This window comes from Macrotis lagotis, chromosome 8 (genome assembly GCF_037893015.1).
Source record: "Macrotis lagotis isolate mMagLag1 chromosome 8, bilby.v1.9.chrom.fasta, whole genome shotgun sequence".
Lineage (NCBI taxonomy): Eukaryota > Metazoa > Chordata > Mammalia > Peramelemorphia > Peramelidae > Macrotis > Macrotis lagotis.
The window spans coordinates 92,998,799-93,012,705 of NC_133665.1; the positions used below are offsets into that span (position 1 = coordinate 92,998,799).

The following is a 13,907-nucleotide window of genomic DNA, read 5'->3' on the forward strand; positions in this document are numbered from 1 at the left end:
AAGAAATTTTTTTTAGGTGCCAAATTTAAATACTTTATTTTCCAGGACAAAGAATTGCAATTCCACTTTTTTTACAGTACTGATAAATTGCAATGTTGTTCACTTCTCCCTCTGCACACATTCAAGTATTCAGAATGCCCAGATTTATACAGTAGCTTAAATGTTACAGTTAAACTGGCTACTACCTTAGCTAAAATTTGAGTCCTTCAATTTTTTGAAAGTTGTGTGGAATGCTCTTTCTTCTGCTTTGTTTAATCAACTTCTTCAATTGTGGGTCCAGAAGAAGCACCTCCGGATGGGGCTGCTCCACCCCCTGGGAACCCACCAGGCATTCCTCCTGGCATGCCTCCTGGCATTCCCCCTGCACTCTGGTACAGCTTAGTAATAATGGGGTTGCAGACTTTCTCCAATTCTTTTTGTTGATGCTCAAATTCTTCCTTCTCAGCTGTCTAGTTCTTATCTAGCCAGTTGATTATTTCATTGCATTTGTCAAGAATCTTCTGTTTGTCTTCATCACCAATTTTCCCTTGCATTTTTTCATCCTCTATGGTAGCCTTCATGTTGAAAGCGTAAGATTCAAGGGCATTTTTGGAGGACACCTTGTCTCTCTGCTTCTCATCCTCAGCCTTGTATTTCTCAGCTTCCTGAACCATACGCTCAATGTCTTCTTTGCTCAGTCAACCTTTGTCATTGGTGATGGTGATCTTGTTCTCCTTGCCTGTCCTCTTATCCACAGCAGAAACATTGAGAATGCCATTTGCATCAATGTCGAATGTCACTTCAATTTGAGGAACACCTCTGAGTGCTGGAGGAATTCCTGTGAGCTCAAACTTGCCAAGCAGTTTGTTATCCTTTCTCATGGCTCTTTCACCTTCATAAACCTGAATAAGCACACCAGGCTGGTTGTCCGAATAGGTGGTGAAGGTCTGTGTCTGCTTGGTGGGAATGGTGGTATTACGTTTGATCAGAACTGTCATCACACCACCAGCAGTTTCAATTCCAAGGGAAAGAGGAGTGACATCCAAAAGCAACAAGTCCTGCACATTCTCAGACTTAGCTCCTGACAGAATGGCAGCCTGGACAGCTGCACCATAAGCAACAGCCTCATCAGGATTGATACTCTTGTTGAGCTCCTTGCCATTGAAGAAGTCTTGCAGAAGCTTCTGTATTTGGGGAATGCAAGTGGAGCCACCCACCAGGACGATGTCATGAACCTGTGATTTATCTAGCTTAGCATCTCTTAATGCCTTTTCCACAGGGTCCAGGGTGCCACAGAAAAGATCAGCATTCAGTTCCTCAAAACGGGCTCGGGTGATTAATGTGTAGAAGTCGATACCTTCATAGAGGGAGCCAATCTCAATACTGGCCTGTGTACTGGAAGAGAGGGTACGTTTTGCACGTTCACAAGCAGTGCGGAGACAGCGAACAGCCCTTTTGTTCTCACTGATGTCTTTCTTGTGCTTTCGCTTGAACTCGGCAATGAAATGGTTGACCATGCGGTTGTCAAAGTCCTCTCCACCCAAGTGGGTGTCCCCAGCTGTGGACTTGACCTCAAAGATGCCATCTTCAATGGTAAGAATGGAGACATCAAAAGTACCACCTCCAAGGTCAAAGATCAACACATTTCTCTCGGCACCAAATTTTGTCCAAGCCATAAGCAATAGCAGCAGCAGTTGGCTCATTCATGATACGGAGCACATTGAGACAAGCGATGGTTCCAGCATCTTTGGTGGCCTGACGTTGGGAATCATTGAAATAGGCAGATACTGTGACCATAGTATTCGTGACAGTCTTCCCAAGGTAAGCTTCAGCAATTGCTTTCATCTTAGTCAAGACCATTGAAGATACTTCTTCTGGGTAGAAACTTTTGGTCTCCCCTTTATACTCCACTTGGACCTTAAGTCTGCCTGCATCATTCACCACTGTGAAAAGCCAATGCTTCATGTCTGACAGCACAACTATATCATTGAATCTTCGACCAATCAGATGTTTGGCATCAAACACCGTGTTGGTGGGGTTCATTGCAACTTGATTCTTTGCGGCATCACCAATTAAACGTTCTGTGTCAGTGAAGGCAACGTAGCTTGGGGTGGTCCTGTTTCCTTGGTCATTGGCAATGATCTCCACTTTCCCATGTTGGAAAACTCCCACACAGGAGTAAGTGGTGCCGAGATCAATGCCAACTACGGGTCCCTTCGACATGGTTACTGGGGAGTCGGAGGTTGTCTGACTGCACTGGAGGAGGAAAAGGGTTGCTGCTGCACTGAATAGACCCAAGAAATTTTTTAAAAATGAAAAAAATGGAAGAAAATGTAAAACAACTGACCTGGAAAATAGACCCAGAAGAGACAATTAAAGAACCATAGGACTACTTGAAAATATTAAAAAAAAAAAGCCTGGACAGTATTCTGCAGGATATATTTCAGTAGAACTTCCCTGAAATCCTAGAACCAGAGAGCAAAATAGCCATTGAAAGGATGCACTGATCATTCCTTAAAGGGATCCCAAAATGAAAATACAAATTGTGTGGTCACAAATATTGTGACCAAACTCCAGAATTATTAGATCAAGGAAAAAATTTTTCAAGAGTCCAGAAAGAAGCAATTTGAAGAATAGCCACAGTCAGAAATACACTGACCTTGCTGCATCCACATTAAAGGATTAAAGGGCCTAGAATATGATATTTCAGAGAGCAAGGGATTTTGTATTCCAACCAAGAATCCACTATCTAGCAGAATGGAGGTTTTTCCTTCAGGTGAAAAGATGGACATTAATGAAATAAGTAACTTTCAAATTTTCCTGTTGAAGACACCAGATTAGAACAGGTAATTTAATCTTCAAAAAGGAGATTCAAGAAAAAATGAAAAGGTAAATAGGGGAAAAGAAACAGAATGATATCCAATAAGATTAAACTGATTACATCCCTACCTGTGAGTCAGATTTTCAGAACTCTTGAGAATTACAATTTTATTAGAAGAAATATATTTAGGTTGAAGGTATAGATATTCATGGCATGTCCATGACTTTGCTGGAATGACTTAAAATACATAGAACATTAAAAAGAAGGGGGTGGTATGAAGATGTGGGAAGAAGGGACAAAGGGCCTATTTCAATAGGGAAAAAGTAGGGAGGAGGTGAAAACTGCCTGAATCTTACTCCCATCAGATTTGGCTCAAAGATTGGATTCACATACACACACACACACACACACACACACACACACACACACACACACACTCAGTTGAGTTTAGAAATTCATCTTACCTTTTAAGTATTAGGAGGGGAAAGGGATGAAGAGTGATGGAAGGACTCATCCAAGGAATGGAAGGTAGAAGGAGGAAAAGGGAAAGGGAAAGGGAAAGGGAAAGGGAAAAAGGGAGGGTGGTGGATAGAAGAGAGGAACACACTGAGGAAGGTGGTATTCAAAAGCAAAGCACTGGGGAGGAGGGAAAAGGTCAAAGCAGAGGAAAAATAAATATTTTTTGGGGGAAGTGATAGCATGGAGGACAATGAAGAATTAGTTCTTATAGATGTGAATGTGAATGTAAATAGGATGAACTTTCCATAAAACAGAAATAGTGGAGTAGATTAAAAACCAGAATCCTTCAATATTCTATTTACAAGAAACACATTTCAGGCAGAGATACAATAAAATAAAGGTAGAAGGCTAGAGAAGAAAATATTATGCTTCAACTGAAACGAAAGGAAAGTATGGGTAGCAATGACTATCTCAAAACAATTGCGACAATATATGTCACTAAAAGAGATAAGGAAATAAACTACATTCTCCCAAAAGGTCCCAAAGACAATGAAGTAATTTCATTACTTAACATGTATGCACCATATAGTGCCTATAGCATCCAAATTCTTAGAGGATAAACTAAATGAGTTACAGGAAGACACAGGCAGCAAAACTCTGCTGTTGTGGGACTTCAACCTCCCTCTCTTAAAATCTGATAAATCTAAACATAAAATAAATGAGAAGGGAATACGGGGAATAGAAAGTTAGAAAACTTAGATTTGAGACATGTATGAAGAAAATTGAATGATTATAGAAAGGAATGTATCTATTTTTCTGTGCTTCATAGCACCCTCACAAAAACTTAACCCCTGTATTATTAGCACATAAAAATCTCATAATCAAATGTAGAAAGGCAGAAATATCAAATGCATACTTTTCAAATCATGATGTAATAAAAAGCACGTGCAGTAAAGGAGAGATAAACCTGAAACTAACTGGAAACTAAATAACCTAATTTTTAAAAAATTAGTGGTTCAAATGATAAATCATAGAATTAATTAATAATTCCATCCAAAACAAGGACAATAAAAAGATAAGTTTCCAAAATGAATGAGATATAGCAAAAGCATTTATTAGGGGAAATATTATATCTCTAATACTTACATGAAAAAAATGAAGAAAAAGGACATCAATGAACTGAGCATGATAGCAAAAAAGTTTAGGAGAGAACAAATTCAAAAACCCCAATTAAATACCAAATTAGAAATTCTAAAAATTAAAGGTGAAATAAAATCAAAAGCAAAATAATAACTCTTAACTAATAAATAAAAGAGATGTTTTATGAAAAAAATAAAATAGATAAATTGTGGGTTAATTTGGTTTAAAAAATGAAAGAAAAAACAAATTGCCAGTATGAAAAGTGATAAAGGTGACTTTGCCACTAATGAGGAGGAAATTAAGGTATTATTTCAGAAAATACTTTGCCAATCTGAATGGCAATAATTATGACAAACTAAGTGAAATGAATTAATATTTTCTTTTTTTTGGCAGTGTGACTTTCATTTTTTTATTTTTAATGTAATGGAGAAAATATTTCACACACATAATAAAAGATGACAAGGTAAGCATAGCAAGTAAATACAACATAAACTACATCTCAAACCTCAGAGGTAAAAGAAGATAACTAGTTATGGTTGTTTTTTATCTATTTTGAAGAATGTCAAGGATTTGACAATAGAGTATTTATTAAAAATACTATAATTTGTGCTTAAGAGATAGAAATAGATATCACATTTATTTCATTTCTATCTAAGGAGACAGTATTGTATGTTAAAGGAATTAGGAAATACAAAGTGAAAGATGGGTCTGAGGCTCTGTCACTATGCCGCAGAATAGCTTGGATAATCAATCAGTCAATTTGCCAGTAATGTGAGAGCACTGTCTATAACCCCAGCTGGGGGATTAATACCCTGGGGGGTGTTTTTTTGTAACATTATATTTATTTTGAATTTTAAAATTTTCTCCTAATCTTGCTTCCTTCCCCCATCCCCCATAGGAGGCAGTTTGCTAATCTTTATATTGTTTCCATGATATGCATTGATCTAAGTTGAATGTGATGCGAGAGAAATCACATCCTTAAGGAAGAAATATTAAGTATTAAATATAGCAGAATTACATAATAAGATAACATTTTATTTAAAATTAAAGGTAACAGGTCACTGTTCAAACTCCACAATTCTTTAACAGGATACAGATGACATTCTGGGTTACAGATATCCCAAAAATGTGCCTGACTGTAGCCCTGTTTTATGAGCAAGTCCATTAAAGTTGATCATCACTCCCATGGTATTGTTAGGCTGTACAATGTACTTCTCATTCTGTTCATCTCACTCAGCATCAGGTCATGCATATCCTTCCAGGTTTCCCTGAATTCCCAGAGCTCCTGGTTTCTAACTGAACAATAGTGTACCATCACATATATACATACATATATATATATATATATATATATATATATATATATATATATATGTATGTATATATACCACAGTTTGTTAAGTCATTTCCCAAATTATGGACATTCACTTGCTTTCCAATTCTTTCCCACCAAAAACAGAACTGCTATGAATATTTTTGTACAGGTGATGATTTTACCCTTTTCCATAATCTCTTCAGGGTATAGACACAGTAATGGTATTGCTGGATCAATTTTGCTGGATCACATTTTTGTTGCCTTTTGGGCAGAATTCCAAATTGCTCACCAGAAAGATTGAATGAGTTCACAGTTCCACCAACAATGTATTAGTGTTCCAGATATTTGATCTCTTCTAACTCAGATCATTATCCTTTCTGGTCATATTGTCCAGTCCGAGAGGTGTATGGTACCTCAGAGATGTTTTAATTTGCATTTCACTAATGTTAAGTGATGTAGAGCAATTTTTCATATGACTATGGATCACTTTGATTTCCTCATCTACAAATTATCTTTGTATATTCTTTGACTATTTGTCAAGTGGGGAATGGCTTGCCTTTTTATTTAATTTAAATCAGTTCTCTGTATATTTTAGAAATTAGTCCTTTAGGGGGCGGCTAGGTGGTGCAGTGGATAAAGCACCAGCCCTGGAGTCAGGAGTACCTGGGTTCAAATCCAGTCTCAGACACTTAATAATTACCTAGCTGTGTGGCCTTGGGCAAGTCATTTAACCCCATTTGCCTTGCAAAAAAAGAGAGAGAGAGAAATGAGTCCTTTGTCAGAAATAGTAGTTGTAAAATTGTTTCCCAATTTACTACATTTCTTTTGATCTTGGATGCAGTGGTTTGTCTGTGCAAAACTTTTTAATTTAATGTAATCCAAATCATCTAGTTTGTCTTAATGATGTTCTCCATCTCTTGGTTATAAACTGCATCCCTTTCCATAGATCTGACTGATAAACTATTTCTTGATCTCCTAGGTCTCTTATCATATTGTCTTTTATGTCTAAATGATATATCCATTTTGATCTTATCTTGGTATATGGTATGAAGTGTTGGTATAATCCAAGTTTGTGCTATACTAACTTTAAATTTTCCCAACAATTTTAATCAAAGAGAGTTTTTATCTCGATAGCTGGACTCTTTGGGTTTAACAAAAAGCAGATCACTATAATCAATTCCTGCTATTGCACCTGGTCTATTAATTAGCCAATACCATACAGTTTTGATAACTGATGCTTTATAATATAATTTTAGATCTGGTAGGGATAAGCCAACTTCTTTTGCACTTTCTTTCATTAAATCCCTGGAGATTCTTGACTTTTTATTTCTCCATATAAGTTTACTTAAACTTTTTCTAACTCATTAATGTAATCTTTTGGAACTTTGATTGGTAGGGCACTAAACAAGTATTTTAATTTAGGTAGAATTGTCATTTTTATTATATTTGTTTGACCTATCCATGAGCAGTTGATATTGTCCAGTTATTTAAATCTTATTTTTTTGTGTTTGAGAAGTGCTTTATAATTATTTTGAAAAAGTTTTTGAGTCTGCCTTGACAGGTAGACTTCCAGGTATTTGATATATATATGGAGAGAGAGAGAGAGAGAGAGAGAGAGAGAGAGAGAGAGAGAGAGAGAGAGAGAGAGAGAGAGGATTTTTGAGACTTTGTTTTATATCCTGTAACCTTGTTAAAGTTACTAATTATTTCCTGTAGCTGTTTAGATGACTTTTTGGCATTCTCTAGGTATGGTATGGTATCATCATGTCATCTGCAAAAAGTGAGAGTTTTGCCTCTTCCTTCTCTTTTCTAATTCCTTAGATTGCTTTTTCTTCTCTTATTGCTGAAGGTATTTCTAATACAATATTGAACAGAATTGGTGACAATGGGCATCCTTGTTTCATGCCAAATCTTATTGGGAATACCTCTAGCATATCCCCACTGCAAATAATGCTTGTTGATGGCTTCAGATAGATACTGCTTCTTATTGTAAGAAACATTCTATTTATTCCTACACTCTCTAGTGTTTTTGGTAGGAATGGGTGATGTATTTTGTCAAAAGATTTATCAGTATCTATTGATATAATCATGATTTCTCATAGGTTTGTTTTTTATATAATTAATTATACTGACAGTTTTCCTAATATTGAACCAACCCTGTATTCATGTGATAAATCCTACTTGGCCACAATGTATTATCCTAGTGATAACTTGTAGTCATTTTGTTAAGATTTTATTTAAGATTTTTTGCATCTATATTCATCAAGGAGATAGGTCTATAATTTTCTTTCTCTCTTTTAATGCTTCCTAGTTTAGGTATCAGCACCATATTGGTGTCATAGAAAGAGTTAGGCAGAGTTCCATCTTCATTTAATTTTTCAGAGAGTTTATATAGAATTGGAACCACTTGTTCATTAATTGTTTAATAGAATTCACTTGTAAATCCATCTGGCCCTGGAGATTTTTTCTTAGGGAGTTCAATATTTGTTTGCTGAATTTATTTTTCTGAGAAAGGTTCACTTAGGTATTTAGTTTCCTCTTGATTTAGCCTTGACAACTTACATTTTTGTAAATATTCATCCATTTCATTTAGATGAACAAATTTATTGGCATAGAGCTGGGCAAGATAATTCTGGATTATTACTTTTTAAGGAGGAATTGTTTTTAAATCATTCTCTCTCAGTCACAGAATGGTCATGAGTGTCCATTACTTCTGGTAAAGTATATTAGAATTACAATTATTGAGATGTATTAGAATCTTTCTCCCAGGTAAGTATATAGTCATTTTCATCTTATTGGATAGCAGTGTCTTGAATAATTCATGAGTGTTCATCTCTTCTAATTAAATTGCCTCTAATAGAGTAACAATTCCCTAGAGTTATTTAAATCTTTCTCCCTGGTAGGGATATAGCCAGCTACATCTTATAAGATAACAGCTTTTTTACTCCTCCCCTTTTTTTAAATGTTACCTTTTCATGTGTCTCTTGAGTCTCCTGTTTGAAATACAAATTTTCTATTAAATTCTGTTGTTTTCATCAGGAAAAAATTGGAAGGCTCCTATTTCATTAAATTCCCAGCTTTTGCCCTGGAAGGGATGGCTCAGTTTTGCTGGATAATGGATTCTTTGCGCATTCCCTCCCTCTCTTTTTCTGAATATCATAACCCAGGCCCTTTGATACCTTAATGTTGATGCAGCCAGGTCCTCTCTAATCCTTACTGTGGCTCTTTGACATCTAAATTGTTTCTTTATGACTGATTGCAGGATTTTCTCTTTTATCGGATAATTTTTGAATTTGGCTATAGTATTCTTTGGCGTTTTCATTCAGAGGGGATCAATGTATTCTTTCAATAATTATTTTTCCCTCTGCTTCCATGATATCAAGGCAGTTTCCCCATCACTAAATCCTGTTATATTGAGTCCAGGCTTCTTTGCCCTTCAATTTTGTCAGGAAGACCAATAATTCTTGGGTTATCTCTTCTCAAACTATTCTTGAGGTCAATGATTTTGCTGATGAGGTATTTTACATTTCCTTCAATTTTTGCAGTTTTTTAGTTTTGTTTAACAGGTTCTTGTTGTCTCACCAAGTCATTGGTTTCACAGACTTGATTATTTATTTTAGGGAATCATTTTCTTCAATTACCTTTTGCAATGCCTTTTCCAATTGGTCCATTCTACTTTTGTAAAAGTTTTCCATTTGACCAATTGAGGTTTTGAGAAAATTATTTCCTTTTTGCCTTTGTCCAATTATATTTCCAAGGATTTGTTTTCTTGTTGCAAAGTGTTAACCTTCTCTTAGGATTCTTTTCCCAAATTTTCCAAATTTTGCAAATAATTTTTAAATTTCTTCCTGATTTCTTCAAGGAAGACTTTCTGTGCTGGAGACCAAATCATATTCTCCTCAGACATTCTACTTTTCTCTGAGTTAGGGTCTTTTTCTTCTAGGAATTTTTCTATGCCTTCCCCCTTCTCACTGGCCTTTATTTGTTTTCCTAAGATCTTGTGTTGTAGGGAGGGACTGGTTCACAGAAGTTTGGTGTTGGGATCCTGTTAGGCTTTACTCACTGGGTTTAGTAACTGCAAGTGGGCCTGCCATTAGGAGGTGATTAAGGTTTTGCTCTGTGTATTATCTTTTTCTGACCAGTAGGGGGTTTTAGAGGCTTTTCTCACTGAGTGTAATATCTTTTCCCAACTAGTAGGGGGTGCTAGATGCTGGAACTTACGGTAAATCCCATACTGTCAGTCCCATAGCCGTGCCTCCACTTTCTGATGGATAGTGGGAACAAACAACTCTGAGGCTGATCTTAGGGTAGTTGGGCTCTGATCCTACCACCTGTCTATGTTCTCTACTCTGCACACCCATAATCCCCTAAGACAAACCTTGAGGTAAATGTTGTTCTCCTAACTTCTCTTTCTGTGTTTTTTTCATTGAATTTCCATTAAGAGGTTTGTTTCATGTTACATTTGAGAGAAGATCAGGAGACCTTAGTGCAGTGCCTCGCTTCTCTAAGCCATCTTGGCCTGAGTCCTCCATAAATGATTATTCTCAAAAATATAAACTATCCAAATTAAAAGAAAAGTAATTTAAAAACTTAAATAACACAATCTCAGGAAAGTAAATTAAATAGCCATCATTGAACTACCTAAGGAAAAAATCTCTAGGGAGAGATGGATTCCCAAGTGATTTCTAAAAAAGTTCAAGGAACAAGTAGTTACAATTCTAGATAAACTGAAAAAAATAGATGAATAAGGAGTTCTGCCAGATTCTTTATATGGAAATAATATGGTGCTGTTACCTAAATCAGGAAAGAGTTAAAACAGACATAGAAAAATTATAGATCAATTTCCCTAAAGTATATGAAAAGAAAAATTATAAATGAAGTATTAACAAAGAGATTACAGCAAGTTACTAGCATAATACTATGATCAGGCACGAATTATTCCAAGAATGTAGAGTTGGTTCAATATTAGTAAAACCAGCAGCATAATTAAACATATCAATAATAAACCTTACTGAAATCATTTGATTATCTAAAGAGATCTTGAAAACATTTTTGACATATAATAACAACCATTCCAAAATAAAAACACAAAGAAGGTATAAGAATAAATGGACTATTCCTTAAAACAGAAAGCATCATCTGTCTAAAACCATCACCAACCATAATATATCATGGGGATAAGTTAGAAGTATTCCCAATAAGATCAGAAGTGAAACAAGGATGTCCATTATCACCTCTATTATTGAGTATTGTATTAGAAATGTAAACTAGCAATAAAAGAAGAGAAAAAATGAAATAATCAGAATCAGTAATGAAGAAACAAAACTCTCACTCTTTTCAGATGATACAATGGTATACCTAGAGAGTGCTAGAAAATCTTCTAAAAAACTATTGGGAACAATTAGCAACTTTAGCAAAGTTGAAGGATATAAAATACACCTACATAAAGTATCAGCATTTTCTATATTACTAACAAGATACAACAGCAAGATACAAAAAAGAGAAATCCCATTTAAAATAACTTCAGACCAAATAAAATATTTGAAAGTCTATCTGTCATGGCATACTCAGAAACTTTATAAAAACAACTACAAAACACTTTTCCCATAATTAACATCAGATCTAAACAACTGGGCAAATGGCAATTGCTCATGGGTAGACTGAGCTAATATAATAAAAATGAAAATTTTATGCAAATAAAATTACTAATTCTGTGACATAACATTGAAAGTACAAAATAAAATTGCTTTAGTGAACTATATAAAATAGTAACAATTCATGTGGAGGAACAAAAGGTCAAGTATATCAAGGGAATTAAAAAATATAAAGCTAAGGAAGGTGGCTTAGACATGCCAAATCTAAAATTTTATTTTAAAGAATTAGCTATCAAGACTGTTTGGTTCTGGCTAAGAAATAATGGTGGATCAGGGGAATAGATTAGGTGTAAAGGCGGCTTCAGTAAATGCCTATAGCAATCTACTGTGCTATAAATTTTATAAACCCAAAGATTCCAGCTTCTGGGATTAAAACACGTTTTTGATAATGTCAGAAACTAAGCATAGGCCAACATTTCATACCCTCTACCAAGATAAAGTCAAAATTAGTGCAGGATTTAGATTTAAAAGTAATATTATTAGCCAATTTGGAGAACAAGCATCAGTTTACCTCTCAGAACTATGGCATGGAGAGCAGTTTATAATGATAGAAGAAACAGAATATTATAAGCAAAAAATTGAATTACTTTGATTACATTAAATTAATAACATTTTGCACAAATAAAACATCTGCATCTAAGATTATAAAGAATGTAATAATTTGAGAAACAATTATTAATACTTGTGTTTCTAACAAATATTTTATAAAATATATAGAGAGAACTGAGTCAAATTTATAAAAGAAATAGTTCATTCTCCAATTTGTGAATGTTCAAAGGAAATGGAAAGTCAATTCTCAGATGAAGAAATCAAAGCTATCCATAGTCATTTGAAAACATTGCTCTAAATTATTATTGATTAGAGAAATGCAAATTAAACATCCCTTAAATACTGCCTTGCACCTATCATATTGACCAACATGAATAGAAAAGGAAGTGAACAATATAGGACGTATGTGGAAAATTGGGGCACTAATACATTATTGGTGGAGTTGTAAATTGATCCAACCTTTCTGGAAAACAATTTGGAATTTTGCACAAAGGGCAATAAAAATGTACATACCCTTTGATCCAACAATCCTACTACTATATCTTTTTTTCTGAAGGGATCATGAAAAAGGGTAAGAAGTACACACATACAAATATTCATAGCAGCTTTTTTCTCCTGTCAAAGAATTGGAAATTGAGGGAATGCCCATCACTTGGGTTATACAAATTATAGTTTATGTATGTGATGGAAAACTATTGTTCTATAAGAAATCATGAGGGACAGGAATTCAGAAAAGTCTGGAAAAAATGATAATGAACTTGTGCTGAGGGAAATAAACAGAACCAGAAGAACATAATAAACACTAATGACAACATGGTGTGATGATCAACTTTGATGAATTTGTTCATTTCAGCAGTACAATAGTCAAAGAAAATTTTAAAACACTTGAAATGGAAAATACCATCCATTACCAGAGAAGGAACTGTGTTCAAATGAAGACCAAAGCTTACTATTTTCAATTTTTAAAAGTTGTTATGCATTATGTCATTTTTCTTTCTAATGTTTTCTTTCTTTCATATGAATTTGATTCTTCTCTTACAACATATTCGAAATAGATATGTTTTATATGTTTTGTATGGTTACCAATTTAAAACCTATATCTGATTTTTTTTCTGTCGGGGTAGGGGGAGAAAAGAGAGGGAGGAAGAAAAATATTAATTCTTAACCTTACAAAAAATAATTGTCAAAAACTGCTGTTGCATGTAATTGGAAAAACAAATAAAATGTTAAAAAAAATCAAGATCAAAATGGGTACTTGATTAAAACATAAAAAGTGATGCTTTAAGTAAATTAGTAGAGTAAGGAGCAGTTTACTTGCTAGGTTTGAGGGGGGGAAAAGAATGTAAGACCCAATAAGAGATGGAGAGCATTACTTAATGCAAAATATTAAAAAGTTTTAGGGAGGCTGGAACCAAGATGGCAGAGCAAAAAAAAAAAATACTCTCCATGAGACCACTCCAAATACCTTTAAATTATGTCTCTAACCAAATTCTAGAGTGGCAGAACCCACAAAAAGACAGAGTAAAACAATTTTACAGGCCAAGATAACTTGGAAAATCCATGGGAAGGATCTATTACACTGGGGTTAGAAAAGTCCACCAGAGCAGCCAGACCTACAGTAGCAAGGCAGCTCCCCCACAGTCCAGGAATAGAGTTTGGCATTCCTAGACTCCTTGGGTAATTGGCTGTGAAAGCAGTGGCAGTTTCCAGACTCAGCCCAAGGATTGCCAAGGGCAATTTGGAAGGTCAGAGGGAAAATTCTGCTGTATCAGAGTAAGAAGGCAGCCCAGTCCTTCATAGGTCTTAATGTAGACATAGCCCCAGGGGACCAGGAGCAGGCCTGGAGAGTCACTCTACTGGGAACCTCCTAGCAACTGCTTCCAAAATGTTCAGTCTACTGACAATGTGTAAGGAGAGATAGCCAAGGTCTCTTTCTTCTCCCTGAGGTAGGACTTGGTTGCTTTCCCCTTACTGAGTTCCAGGTTGCAGT

At 35.2% G+C, this 13,907-nt stretch overlaps 1 pseudogene; it reads right to left on the minus strand.

Moving 5' to 3' along the window:
• Positions 1 to 213: 213 nt before the first annotated feature.
• Positions 214 to 2,221, minus strand: LOC141494891 (heat shock cognate 71 kDa protein pseudogene; annotated as a pseudogene).
• Positions 2,222 to 13,907: the final 11,686 nt, after the last annotated feature.